The sequence below is a fragment of the Alnus glutinosa genome, chromosome 12 (genome assembly GCF_958979055.1).
Source record: "Alnus glutinosa chromosome 12, dhAlnGlut1.1, whole genome shotgun sequence".
NCBI lineage: Eukaryota > Viridiplantae > Streptophyta > Magnoliopsida > Fagales > Betulaceae > Alnus > Alnus glutinosa.
In genome coordinates, this window is record NC_084897.1 from 18856203 (window position 1) to 18871882 (window position 15680).

Sequence of the window (15680 nt, forward strand, 5' to 3'; positions counted from 1 at the left end):
AGGAAAGACTTTCCAACCACTTTTGTAGCGTTGCTTCGCTTCAGCCGTCGAGTGGGTTTCAACAACTTTATTGGATAAAGCATGGCGTACGTACATTCAACTCCTATTCAATAATGAATATTTCATCCTTATAAAAAAAAAAATATATATATATATATATATAATAATGAATATTTTATAATAAATAAATAAATAACTCAGATTCAATAATAGAACATGCAACAAAATCAACTGTTTTCTATTTTTTCTTTTTCTTTTCTAGTCAAATATGAGAAAAGGGGAAGGGAGGTCAAACCAACCAAACCATAACAAGAAAGGCAGTAGAATACAAACACAAACAGATAACAATAGGTAATAGTAATTGTCTATGATTTCAAAAAATTTATAAACAAGCTGAGTCTTTCATAAGGCCGCACAAGGCATTTTTAAATGACAAAAGGGCTCAAAGATAAGCACAACCAGAGAAAACAACAACCACTGGAAGATGGTTGTTGTTGAAGAAATACTGTCAAAGACCGGAGAGGACCTGATGATGTAGAGCGAAACCCGATTACAAAAGTCTCTACTAACAGATCATGCATCAAAGAAGCTGGGAGACGATAATCCAAACCACAAAATAAAAACAACGTAACACTAACAAAAGTGCGGAAAAAACATCATAAATACAACAAAAAGATAACAAAACAACAAAAGAAGCATAGGATTGCCACGCGCAGACATGTGATAACCACGCGCATCTGTTTTCTATTTGTTAATTGAGAAAAGCTATTTAGCATTTTCTCTTCCTTTTTTTTTTGACATTTTTAATTGACGTAGCATGCTTAATACACTTTTTAATTTTTTTTTCTTTTAATAAAAATTGATCTTAATGTAAATTATGTATGACATGTTCAATACAAAGGCATTATTTTGGTTGGCTAAGTTTTATTTGTAGCATTTTTTCTGTCCAGTAGGAATTGAACCTACGAATTCACCAATTATTAGTTGGGCGCTTTAACCATTCAGCCATGGATGCTTAGCGGGCATCTTCGTACATGGTGAATAACCAAATTTCAATTGAAATGAAATCTTTAGGATAAATCAATGCAATTTAGGAGGACTCAATGGTCTGAGTCGTTTTGTTGGCTCAGGTTGGGTATACACTTTTATGATAGTGTCTTATGTACATCTTTATGGTGACTTGTTATATACACTTTTCTTGATTAATGACAAATTAATTTTTTCTTAAAAAAAAAAAAAAAAAATTATGTATGACATGTTAGCAGAGAATGTTAAATAGTATATCTCTTGTTTATTTAGATGTTGGAAAAACACCATTCATTGTTTAAATCAATAACAAAACCTATCAATATTTAGATTAGTCATAATTTTTTTTTTAAAAAAAAACTAATTGGCAGTGCCTTAGTGGCAAATTGAGATAAAAATGTAGGGTACCAAAGGTACTTTCTTTTGGCTTTTTTTTTTTTTTTTTTGCTGAATTTCAACCCCACCAATCATTTTCATTTTTTAATTGTTTGGTCCTACTTTCTTTTGGATTTTTATGAATTTATTTTAATTTCTTAATTTTATTTATTCCCTATACCTGCCTGATTGTTCGGCTGGATTTTTAATCCACTGAACTTATTGCTTTACAACCAGTTGGCCTTGGACCCCGCACAGAAATGATTTTTTTTGTAGAATAAAAGATGAATTTTCAAGTGCTTTGAATTTTTGATCTGGATGGTCAGGATTGATCTGTTCCAAGTCAAACCAAAGACCATTGCATTGAGGGTTACAGAAATATAGGCTCTATAATCTAATATTAGTGAATTCCAGCGAAGATCAAATGTCAAACCTGGCCTGAAGACCGAAGACCGAAGAGTACTCTGTTTTGTACTCTGTTTTCAACCATCACATTATGTGATGAAGTGGTGGGATAAATCTAGATTTTGCTTAATATTTCATTTTCAAAACTTGTTCTTTCTCCATACAATAGCAAATACAATGCTTAAAAGAAAATAAAATAAAACTAAACTAATTAAATATGGGTAATCCCGCAGAGATATGTCAATTCGTTTTCTTTCTTCTATCTCTTTTCATTCACGTGACATTGTCAATTCATTTTTAGATCAATTTTAATTAAAAATAATAATAATAGTGGATCGAATATACCATATCAGTAGAGAATGACAAGGGAATACAAAATATCATTTATCAACCCCGCAACTATGGCTAATAATATTCTAAGAGACCTGCTATTTAGTACACTCGGGTTCTATTTTTAAAATGAACGGATAGGAGAATACAATTAAGCATTTCTCATATTCTAAAGGTGGTTTAAAACCTAGTAAGAAGGAAAACATTACAAAATCTTAAATCTTAAAGGCAATAAAAAAAGAGAAATGTTATATAGCATTATCGCATTCTTCTCTCATCATTCTCTATCCTCATTTAAAAAAAAAAAAAAAAAAATCAACCGTCGAATTTGTAAGATCCACGTGGATAAAAGATGGACAAGGAAAAATGATATTTTGCCCCAAAGACACAATTATTGATTTTTTTTTTTTTTTAAAAAAAAAAAAACAAAATCATACAACAACCCATTTACATGATTTTGTGATTTTTTTTTGTTTAATAAAAAAATTAAAAAGTCAATAATTATGTTATGGGGTGACAACATATCATATCTCGATGGACAGGAGATAGGATAAAAATGAAAACTAAACATTTATCTTTTAATAAAATGAGGATATGAGAAGGGATGAAAGAATATCAAATAGTATTTTTCATAAAATAAACTAAAAAAGAAAAATTCAAATAAACGGTAAATTAATCCTAATATAAAATGGGGAAATCAAAAAGGCTGACTTTGTCAACCAAGTATAGATTACAACCAGGTAGGATCATGTTTCCATGGCAAAATCCTTTCATTTTTGTACTTCCATTGACTCTCTTCCCTTTTACATTTATTTCTCTCATCTACTCCAGAGTTGAGATATCAAAAACATTATTTGATGAGATAGAAGAGATAGATAGGTTCAATTCACTGAGCAACAACATGCCAAAATACAAATTAGCAGTTGGGTTGGCCTTTATTACATGCACTTGATTTCACCAGAAAACATGCCAAAGTCCCACTTGAGCTGACTCTTCTTCTCCTAATACGTTTCCTCTTATTCACCACAAAAAAATCTCCTTTCTCCTAATACGTCTCCTCTTCTTCACCACAAAAAAAAATAATAATTATAAATAAAGGCAGATAATGGTTATTACATTATTTACATGCTGTTGCTCAAAACAACAATCTCTACGTTACTTTAATTTCCATCACTTCACAATAAATGAGCAATAAATTTTCTTATCATGTGTAAGTTTTGAACCGTGAATTATGATTATTTCATACTTGTGCTCCGATTATTTTTTATTTTTTTTATTATTATAAATACAACAGAGAAAAGGCCAAAAAAAAAAAAAAAAAAAAATCTAAGGCACGAAAAAAGATGAAATGAATTCCCTGCCAAAACAAGGAGAAAAGGATCCGGAGTAAAAGGTGAAATTGAGAATGCAGTTAGATAAAAACTTAGTTGTGGTTCAGTTTGTCACATGATGGGCACAGAAATTTACACTTCGGTTAACATGAGTAGCCGACCAAGTAGTAGTTGATGGAATATCTGATAGAATCTGGGAGATAGTGGAAGAGATTCTCTAATCTTGCATTAGAGAAGCTTTTGAAGAGATAACGCGACAATAAGAGAGTTACCTTCAAGAATGAACTGTGATAGACCTAAAGATAAGGCCGATTGACAGGCAAGAAAGGCTGATTTAGTTTCACCATAGACAGGGGTATATGGTGGACTGATAATAGTAAAACAACCGATGATAGTTTCCAAAAAGTCCCTACAAACTACTGCTTGTGCTAAAATATTTGGACGAGTTGCAACATCATAATTAATTTTGAAACAAGAGGCAAAAGGCTTCTCCCAAACTGCAAGCTTTAGAGTAAGCTTATTGGACCACGCTGAGTGATAAAGCTTAACAATTTGGTTTATAGTAGAAGAGATTACCAAGAGTATTTGGAACAATATTGTCATGAAGAGCTTTATTCTTAGCCATTCAAATTTGATCACAAGCTAGGTGACAAAAAGTTGAAATAAATGAATATCATATAAAGGAATCCCTATTTTCTCTGGGGGGAAATTTATTGCTCATTTAATGCGAAGTGATGGAAATTAAAGTAACGTAGAGATTGTTATCTGTTGGCTAACAAAACGATGCTGCTTTGAGCAACAGCATGTATGCGGTAGTCTAAGCCGGATCCTTCGATCAATTGTCTATGACTTGATCTAACAATACAAAAATCACCAACAGATCGATCAAGAATGCATAAAAACTCTTCTTAGTCTTCTATATATGTACATGCTGAGATTGGGGAAGTTATTAATTGTGTGAGAAAAGAGATAAAATATTTGGTGGTATTGGAGGGGAGGTTGAGACAATTTACTTAGATTGCAAAGTAATTGCAATTTTCTTCAAAAAGATAAATAAATAAATATTTCTTGATGTACCCTTTCTATGAAATAAAAACTGTCTGATATCGGTGGTTACACTTGAGTTTAGAGAAGTTTTTTTGTAGATATGAAGATAAGGATCAAAGATTTCATTTGGTGCCGACTGTTGAGGATTGGCTAAAAGTGTAAAATGTTTGTCAAGTCTTAGAGGTATTTAATAAAGTAGCAAATATTGTATCAATTAGTGATTACCCGACTGCTAATTTGTTCATTCCTGAAGTGTGGAGAATAAAAAAACATTTTAACTAAGAAGTCCATGAATGAGAATGACTACATAAAGGTCATGACAACGAGAATGAATATTAATTTTGGGGAGTGTTTGGGAGAATGCTATATGTTGGTGGTGATAGCTACAATGTTGGACCCAAGGTTCAAAATGGTGCTGATCTAGTTTTGTTTTCCGTTTACTTATCGAGAGCTAGAAGCCAACATAAATATTGCCTTACCATTTTGCACAAGTTGTATGATGAATATATTAAGGACCATAATTTTAGCTATTGAATAATTCAACAAGTAAATGCTCGAGAAAGCTCTTCTAGTGGTTCTTCCAATGTTGTTGGACTCGGGAGAAATTTTAATCATTTGTACGAACTATGTACACAATTCAGCAAGTTAAAATTAATTTAGATAAATATTTGGAGGAGAATGTATTCATCTGTGAGAAGGGTAGATGTGAACTTAAATTAAATGCTTTAGAGTGGTAGAATGCATCGTCTCAAAAGTTTCGCATATTGTCTAAAATAGCCCGAGGCATATTGCCTATACTCATTACCACTTTGGCCAGAGTCAACTTTTTGTGCTGGTAATCGGGTTATTAATTTGTATTAGCCATCATTATCTACAAAGACAGTGAAGATATTATTCAATGACGTAGATTAGATCAAGGCGTTACATGGACTCGCTAAATCATCCAAAGTAAATGTTACATTTTTTTAGTGTTTATTAATTTTTTGCCTGGTATGTATGAAGTACTATTTTTTTTTTCTTTTCTTTTCCTGTAGAAGGAAGAGCCAGCTTTGATTAAGGTTGTATTCCCTTTGTTGTTAAGTTGTAATGTGGGACAAGCAGGTGGATGGCTAGGGGAATGAGATGAAACACTAGCCCCTGCTCCTAAAAAAATATAGATAGGGTTGGGGAGGTGCCTACCTAGTGCTCTTGGGCCTGGATTTTATCCAGGCCCAATCTCTTATTATACATCGCAACGTAACTTCAAAAAATATTATTTTTATTTTTATTTTTTCTTTTTAAAAACACGACACTTATGGTAAACAACACAAAAGGAAAGGCCACCCCTTTCTTTTTTTTTCAATTTTTTTTTTTAAAAAAAAATAATAATTTTTAAAGTTTTATATATTTATATTTCTTTTATTAAGAGTAACACGTGTCGTCATCTTATTGGCTCTGATGTGACACCTAACAGAATATATTAAAAATTTTAACGGAATTTGATTCTAATGAGCGATTTGTAAATTAGCCTAACCGCAGTTATCTCTGAATCCATTTTGATATCGTATGGAGCGATTTATCATTAAGGCCAACCACATGAATCAATAATTCAATTTTTCTTAAATTTTATTTTTTCTCTTTTATATATATATATATGTTTGTCATCCAATTGAAGTTCAACAATCTTCGTAAATCACATGGAGTCTGTTTTGGTGAAGAGATAGTAATAACGAATTAATCAAATTGTTTTTAAATATTGTTTGCGTCCCTTCGAGGAGAGGAACGGGGGGCATGTGAAGCATTCATTGGGATTGAAAATTCAGTTAAAAATCTTTTTTCATTTATTATTTAAAACTATTTCTCTATAAATTTTATTTCGTCAGTCCGTTGTTGCAGTGCCGTAAGCACGAGCCCACGAGCAAGACGCGCTTCCCAAAACAAGATGCTCAACTTTGAACTTTGGGCCTGCCTTATTTCACATCGTTTTTTGAGAATGTTTTAGCTTAAATTAAATTAAATTAAAAATAAATAAAAGCTAATACCGAACGGCTACTTAGAGCATTCACATCAAGCTCTCCAAAATTTTCTCTAAATTTAACTTAAATAATCTACTTTTTTGATTTTATCTCTTACTTTTAAAACACTTCCTACATCAAACTCTCTAAATATTTATCTATTTTAATTAAATATTATTTTTTTTATTGATTTTAAGAGCAACCACTTTAACTGTATGAACATCAATTTTCCTACATCAAACAATCCCACCACATTCAGCTACCCACGTAACAGGAAACTTCAAATTTTCAATTCCCAGCCACTACAAACTTCAAATTTTTACTAAAACGCACAACATTCTCTATTAAACGCACCGCTTCATCCCCTTCTAAAATGCTTAATTAGTTGGACCACAACACTTTAGATTGATGCCACGTACCCTTCACTTCAATCACACAAACTCTTCTTCTATCGATCTTCTTCAAGTTCCAGCTTTTACCTTTTTTCCCTCTCTTAGAAGAGCTGCAACAGAGAAGTGGAGGATTGTGGCGGCAGTGTTGGCTATGTCACTTGGGTGTCTTTGATCTCAGTAATTTTTCGTTTGAATTCAACACATCTACCAGAATCCATATCAAAAGCCATGAGAGAGAGAGAGAGAGAGAGAGAGAGAGAGAGAGAGAGAGTATGGGCATTTTGAGAAAGAGGGAAAGCAGGTGCACACAGTGAAGAAGCTTGACAGAGAGATGTAAAGGAAAGTGAAGAAAGGCGCGAGAATGAAAAAAAAATAAAAATAGAATAGCGTGAGCTCAATGGACGTTAAATATAGAGAAGGATTCTGACAAGAATTGTTTTGGTGAAATGATAGAGAGTTTGATGCATGAGAGAGTTGGAAAAGTTTCACCAAAATTTGGTGAAATTTTTGAAATAACCAGCTCGATGCGGATGCTCTAAACATAATACTTAAAACTACTTTTACTTTTACACCACGTTACAACAATTTTTTTTTTCTTTTTAAAAAAATGCACAAATTTATAAAATCCAGCCATATATCATTCAACTTTAACACAACAAATGACACTGAGGTGTTTTGGAATTATAGTACTCCACTACGTACTCCCATTGTCTTGTATTTTTTTTTTTTTTTGTCAAAAAGGTAGTTGAAGAGATTAATTGTAGTTGTTTTAGCTGAGCGTGACCATAATAGCACTTGTCAGCTATAAGCGGTACAAGATGACGCATAAACGGTGAGAACTACATGTGCTCTATCAAGTCCAACCGAACCTTAGCATGACCTAGCTTTATCAGGCATTAGTGGGACTAAGACGACTAATATTCCCATTGCTTATTTATGAGCAAACGAGTTTTATTTTCATTTTTTTTTTCTAATTATTTTTTTCATTTCTAAATAAATAGTACAGAAAAATCCACTATTTTAAAGCTGGCGGAGGAATCAAAAACCTATGGTAGTACGTACAGTTTATCATCATATAAAACTAGGCTATAAAACAATTTAAGCGTGACACCAAAAACAAGCATGTTTCTTTGAGACTTCTTGGGATTGGCTTTCTTTAATTTAATAATCAGAATGGATTTAATCTTGCTACTACTCAAAACATATATTATTATTATTATTATGTAATTAATTTTCATAATTTTTATATTATTTTAACCCTATGCAAATCGTTGAACGACTAGAATGATGTGACAAACGACCTTGAAATCTTGAATCTAAGTTCATACAAGCTACAAAGCTATCAAGGAGTAGTCAAGCTTCATTTATTAGCTGCTAAGACCCAAATAAAAAATAAAATAAAAAATTAGGTCTTTGTTTGAGGACTAGCAAAATATAGGTTTTGGGATATTTGATAATCATGAAATATTGGTATTATATTTACCCCAAAATTATATTTTATAGTTGGTACGTGTGCTGAATTAGATACAATTAATTACAGTTTTTTTTTTTTTTAATATATGCAGGAGTTGGAGATTATTCACTTAGTCAACAAAAGCCAGCCCAAAGTGATTATGTTATGAGCCTAAAGTTTATTAAATATTTGCTTATTAAATGATTTGTGATAAATGACTGTATAAGTGTGAATTATCATGGACGGATGACAGGCCCATATGGTTTATAAATATATGTTTATTGCTTGGACTTAGATCCGTTGACAAGATGCTTTTGCACCCTAGGCCCATAGGCCCAAGTTCTTGGGTTACCTTAAAATTAGAAGACAACTTTTTTTTCTTTTTTCTTTTTTCTTTTTCCTTGGCTAAGGATGCATTTGGGATTGCGATTTTGTAGACAAAAAGTGCGATTTTAAACCAAATCGCAGAACATAAATCGTTTGGAAACTGCGTTTTTAAAAATTGCGATTTGAAAACGCAGAAAATCCGTTTTTTTAAATCACAGGTGAGATGATGCTTTTTTCAAAACACAGAATTTTAAAGGTTAATTTGTGATTTTAAATGTTAAACTGCGATTTTGCCAAACGCTTAATTGTGTTTTTAAAAATCACTTTTTTCAAATCGCACATTTTAAAATCGTGATTTTAAATCGCACTTTTTTAAATCGCAAACCCAAACGGACCCTAAGGCTACGAAGAATCCCCTACCCTGAGTATTTTTATGTTATTTCTAGTATTATCTCATTCTCCACAAAATAGTGTTTTAATCTTTTGAAATATATATAGATTGGTTTTTTTTTTTTTTTTTTTTTTGACTGATTTGAATATCCCAATAGATGCTTGTGCTTGATCATAAACAGGTATTACTATGAAATTTGTGAGAAGGTGAATGGAGAGAGTGATTTTTCTATGCCTATATAAACAAGGATACAATATTCATGGATTCAAATTAAGAAAACATCTTTGTTTCTAACAAGGAATATAGATGTGCAAAAAATCTGTCAAATATATATATAGAAATCTGACTTTTGGTGAGCTTACACTAGAAACTTGGATTTATGATGATCAGGGTGAACTCTAAGCATTAGGCCTCATTTGGTTCGTGAAATAGACTACTGGAATGGAATGATTATATTCCTTTGCATGATATGGGTCTATTTCTTAAAATAGTTATTCTTATTGGAATAACTATTTCCTTACGAAGAGGAATACTAATTCCTTTCATTTTTTAGAGGAATAGTTATTCCTATAGGAATAAACTATATTTTTCAAAAAAAAAAAAAACCACTCATTATTTTTTTTTTCTCAATTTTTTTTTTTTTTTTTTTTTTTTTAAAAAAAAACCCCTTTACCCAGTGGCTGGTCGACCACCCCAATAGGTAGTTGGCCAGCCATATATGGAGCTGGGAGTGGTGCACGAGGCATTCCGAGGGTGGTCGCAGTGGCACAAGCCACCCCCAAGCATCATCGGGGGTGGCCATGAGTATTTGGGTTTTCAATTTTTTTTTTCTTTAATTTGAGTTTTTTTTTTTTGTAATTTTTTTTTTTAAAAAAATAATGCTGGATTTTTTTTTTTAATTTTGATTATATTCTAATTAAAGTATATGAATTGTTACCAAACTAAAGAATATAAATAACCATTTCATTTCACTGTCTTTTATTCCCGATAATAACTATTTTATTTCTCAATGGAATACTCATTCCGCAAACCAAACAAGGCCTTAGTGTTACCAATAGCAAATTTTAATATTTTTTTTCAGCTATTTAGTTAGGGTACATTTGGGATTGTGATTTGAAAATGCAGATCTGTGTGTTTTCAAATAGGAGAAAAGTGAATGTTTTTTTGAAAATGCATAATTTTAAAAGCTAAACTGCGATTTTGTCAAACAGTACTTAACTGTATTTTAAAAAATTAGGTTTTGAAATTATATATTTAAAATTACAGTTATTGAAATCACAAATCCAAACGCATCTTTAATTTTTCATTCGGTCATAAGATTAATAATCCATTCTCTTGTTGAATTATTTAATTAATAATTCTAGAATTTGAGATAATTAAGTCAATCCTTGTGGGATGGATCTTTGTAAAACAAGTGTCTACGTATGATTACATATGATTCGTATACTTGTGAGTAAAATTTGGTTGCAATTCAAATTGACATCATTTTCTTTCCACTGCTTAATTTGACCTAATTCCGACAGACCTTTTAAAAGTCTGAAAATTTGGTTTTCGACCACTTTAAAGCTAATTTAATAGTTGGCTTACGTGAAGATGAGAAAAAAAATGTGTAATCACCATATAGGGGGACTTGGCCTCTTTTAGGGTTGGAAATTAGGCAACAAAGTAATTGGCTCTTGCGCTAACGCAACGAACAAGCAACGGATTGAGCTGCACAAAAGCAACTTAATTACGTGCATGCATCTGTTTTCTTGTCGCAGTAGTTTGATAACTTTGATGATACATAAAAGACTTCGGCCAAGAAAAAAGAAGCCCATATATAAACTTCCACCTAAAATGCTGATGAAGCCATTACATGTTCACATTTGAACCGGTTGCTTGTGTTTGCAACCTCTTTAATTCTACCAACAATTAGGTCATAGAGGCATCAATATATACTTTGGTTGCTTGTGTTTGCAAACATTTGCATCCTCAAAATAATCAAATTTGACTATTATCAATTTTTTTTTTTCAATTCCACATATGCGACAAATTTGTTATTTTCATTATAGAATGAACAGCCTATGAATTGTTCATTCTATAACTAATACAATATTGAAAAAAATAATAACTAAAACAATATGATATTCACCCGTATCCCGCACTCTCATTCTCACTTTTCATTGCATTTTGGAATTTCTTTGCAATTATTGCATAAAAAGGACAGAGTATTTGCTATTATATTTTCTAAATTGCATTATTGTAACTATATTATGTTGCTTTTAGTTGCTTTGTTTTTCTTTTTGCATTGTTGGTCTTTTTTTGAAAAAAAGAAAAAGAAAAAAAAGAATGATCAATCGCTTAATTTTTTTTTTGTTGCTTTGCTTTCATAAATTGCGTAATTTTGCTAGAATATTGATCTGGTGCAACACTCGTACCGTGTAGCTCAAAGAATTTATGGAAATTCAATATTTTCAATTTCATCAAGTGTTGACAAAAAAAAAAAAAAAAAATTGAGAAATAATATTTAAATGCAAATAAAGAGTAAAATATAGAACCTATTAGAGATAATATAGAAAAAGCAATAGCTAAAGTAGAGAGTTGTACTTTTTTAATAATTATTTTGGTTATTATTGCTCGAGATACTCTTACTTGTGTGTAGATTAGCTAGGTTTTGTACGAAATTCTTTATTTATTTATTATGTATTTTAGCCTTCAATAAATGTAAGGAATGTATGTATTCACATGTTTTCTGAAAAAAAAAAAAAAAAAAAAAAAAAGAGAAGAAGAAGAAGAAGAAGAAGAAGAAGAAGGAAAAGGGCAGCTGGAAATTTGGTCGAAGATGTGATCCAAAATTGCAAAAGGAAGGAAACTTAAGGAGTGGGTAGGATCCCACTTGTACGTACGTGAGCATGTGGAGCAGTGTTTCATTGCCATCAGTGTGCCCTAACCCCCAACCATCACACATGCCCTAGCTTCTTAGTTCAATCACCCCTACAAATATGGGCCTTAATTTACTTAAACAAAAACCACCACAGTGTGTACTACAATTGAATTTAACAAAAAACAAAACAAATATATACATATGTAGCCCTACAAGATGGAACACTGCCCCACCAAGAACAGGCTGTGAACCTAACGGATGCACTACCTTCATAAATGTGGATGCTCTGGATGCTTTTGGCACCACTAGGTTGGGTTGGTAATTTGTGTTCATATGTCGAGTTTGGATTATATCGATGCATGTATATAAGACTATATTACGCAATCTTAACCCGGCCAATTTAATTAAACTGATCAGATCTATAACGATCCGCACTTTTACAAAAAGGCGTAAGAGAAAATTTCGATTTTCACGTATCGTTATGACATCAACAACGACATCATCAGAGTATAAATTGACAACGGAACATATATATTTTTTTTACAATAATACATTAGAGCTGACTGAATAACCTTAATATAGAAAATAATAACCATTTATTCTGATATAATATAATACATCCAAATAACAACATGCGGCACAAACATTACATAACTATTATATATAACATCTACCTACTAATTAAGATCTCGTCCATAATCTAGCAGCTCCTGCCTCCAATCCTACAAAACTTGCATGTGATTATAGTTCACACCACAATCCCATTCTGTAGTCAAGTGAGTCAACAGTCCTCAACCACATAGTAACATACTGATGTATTTAATAATATACAATGCAACCAAAAGATGCCAGATATACATATCATATACATAATCACACAAGCAAAGATAGTTCTCTAAAATACTAACAGATATACTCTATCATGAATAACACCCACAATTATAGATGAATGTGTCTGCATGCCAACCATACACACCTACCATGAACAGAGCCTACCATCCATACTTACCACAGACAACACCCACCATCCTAATACCGTTAATAACGTCCACAATTCAACAATATTAATAACCAACTTAATAACTTGTTATATAAGTTTAGTATACACATATACTTACCTACCTGTAATCATACAACCATCATACATGTAATTCCAATCAAAACATGTTAACCATATGTTAAACAACTTGCATACAATCAAATAAAACAGCAATCACCATGATGCTAAAGACTAAATCACACGCATCACTTCCGGTGAGTAAGAAATATTCATAGTAGTTCTTTTGGCTTCAAAAAAGTGTTCAGAGATAAAACCACTGTAATACAATTCACTAAACATATATTTAATTCTATACTAATTTCTGACTTCTTAATCTTATTATAGTTTCAACATAGAAACGGCACATAAAATCCTTCAATTATAATGCCACATATTTCATGTGGGCATATAACTGCATTCATTATTAAATTACCAAAATACCTTTAATCATAACAATTACCAAAATACCCTTTTTCATTATCAAAATAGTGAAAATACCCTATCTTTTTTTTTTTTCTTTTTTTTTTTTTTACCGAAAATGATTCTTTTTACTCAGGCATCACAATGACATGATTTATACTTTAATCACTTCACTTTTAAAACCTTATTTTAAAACATAACTTGAATAATTAAATGATAAGAATCTTATCAAAATATCTTATTAGGATATTTTGTAAAATATCTCAAAATATCTTCTGGGATATTTCATAAAATATCTCAAAAGATATTTTATAACACAATACTAAAAACAATTCATTTTCTTTCTTAATCCGTTTTAAACTCTAAATATATTGTCACTAAGTATTTGATTCCTTTAAACCCAAATTGATGAATATTTATGAATAAATATTCATATTTAGTTTATTAGGCCTTAAATCCTATTTTAAGATATTTTATTCAATATCTTAAAATATAGGGTATTACAAGATCCCTCAACCCTAATGATCTGCCTAACTTCGTGTTGGGTCACTGGTCGATCGAGTAAAAAATTGTCAGTCCTAAATGTCGCGTGTCAGATTCGAGTTGTGTCGATGCATCGGTATATATAAGACTATATAGATCAACCGTAACCTGACCTATTTAATTAAATTGTTAGATACTTAGATCCCTCAACTCTAACCCGATAATTTCATGTTGGGTTCATATCGAATTCGCTGATTGTGTAAAAAATTGCTAGCCTTATGTTGTATGTCAGATTCTAGTCTCGTCGAAGCATGGGTATATATAAGACTATATAGGTCAACTCTAACCTGACCCATTTAATTAAATGAGTTATATACTTATATCTCTCGACTCTAATCCAATAATTTTATATTGAATTCATACAAAATTCATCGATTGTGTAAAATATTGTCCCCCTTAAAATATGCAGCAGAGCTTTTGGCATTTGATTAAAATATGGTGGGTCGGCCCAAAGAAGAATGCTTGATAATATGTAAAGACAGGGAAGAAGTGGAGTCTTATATATACAATTAATAGAAATGGAAAAAATAGGAACAAAAAGGACAGAGTAATTAAATAAGTGATATCTATCCTGTTTTGAATAGTGGGAGATCTTGATTCAACTATCCTAGCCTATTATTATCATTTCATATTTAATTAACTCAATTGATCAGTTCAACTAAACAATTTTTTTTTTTTTTTGAAGAGAGTTCAACTAAACAATTATATTGTAATCAGTTTCCAGGGATCTTTGTCAGCCTATTGGAATCTGTCACATGTATTATTTTTCTATCCTTCTATTTTATACAAAATCATAATATTTTTCGCCTTTAATTTGCATTTAACATATTCTTATTAATTAATTACTTCTATCTATATTATTTTAAGTTTCTCCATCTTTTTTTCACTTTGACAACTTGAACTAAAGTATTGAAAAAAATATTATATATTTTAAATTATCACTTGTTCTAAAAGTTTAAGTTGATAGAAAAAGATAAATTTAATCATTTAATCAATCCTTTAACATTTCCCCTCACATGTCAGTATGGATTCAAACTTCATTTTAACACATGAGACACATCACGTCGAATATTTAGTTAAAATGAAAAATGAAAGAAAAAAATAAGGTTTGAACTCAAGATTTCTGTTCTGATACCATGTTAAAAACCAAACATAGGTATAGAAGAAGCTTTTAGAACAAATGATAATTAAATCGAAATATTGAGTAGGATCAACTTTACAATTGTTAGGACATAATAATAATTAATTATAAACAATTAGTAACATCTCTCAGTGGTTAAAAATAAGCTTAACATTTCTAAAGACGTTAAGAAATGATTGATGGCCCTAACAGCATACTTTCTGCTTAAATGACCTTTATAGAGTAAAAGAGGCAATATATATATATATATATATATATATATATATATATATATATATATATATATATATATATATATATATATGCATGGCTACAAGTCACTCACAAAAGAGCAGATATCACAGGAATTTGTCATTTATTTTTCTCCTCAGGTAACGACCTTAAGATTATGACACCATTGCTTGATTTTTAAAAAGTTTATTCCTATAATTTATATAAATAATGTTAGAAATTATATATTTATTTTATAATTATCCAATAAAATTAACATGACAGTCCTAGTCAATTCTTAAATAAGTTTAAATGGAGCATATCAACTCAACCAAGATATACGCAAGCAAGATGGACAGTAGGATCATTTCTCTATCTTTCATTATCTGTGTT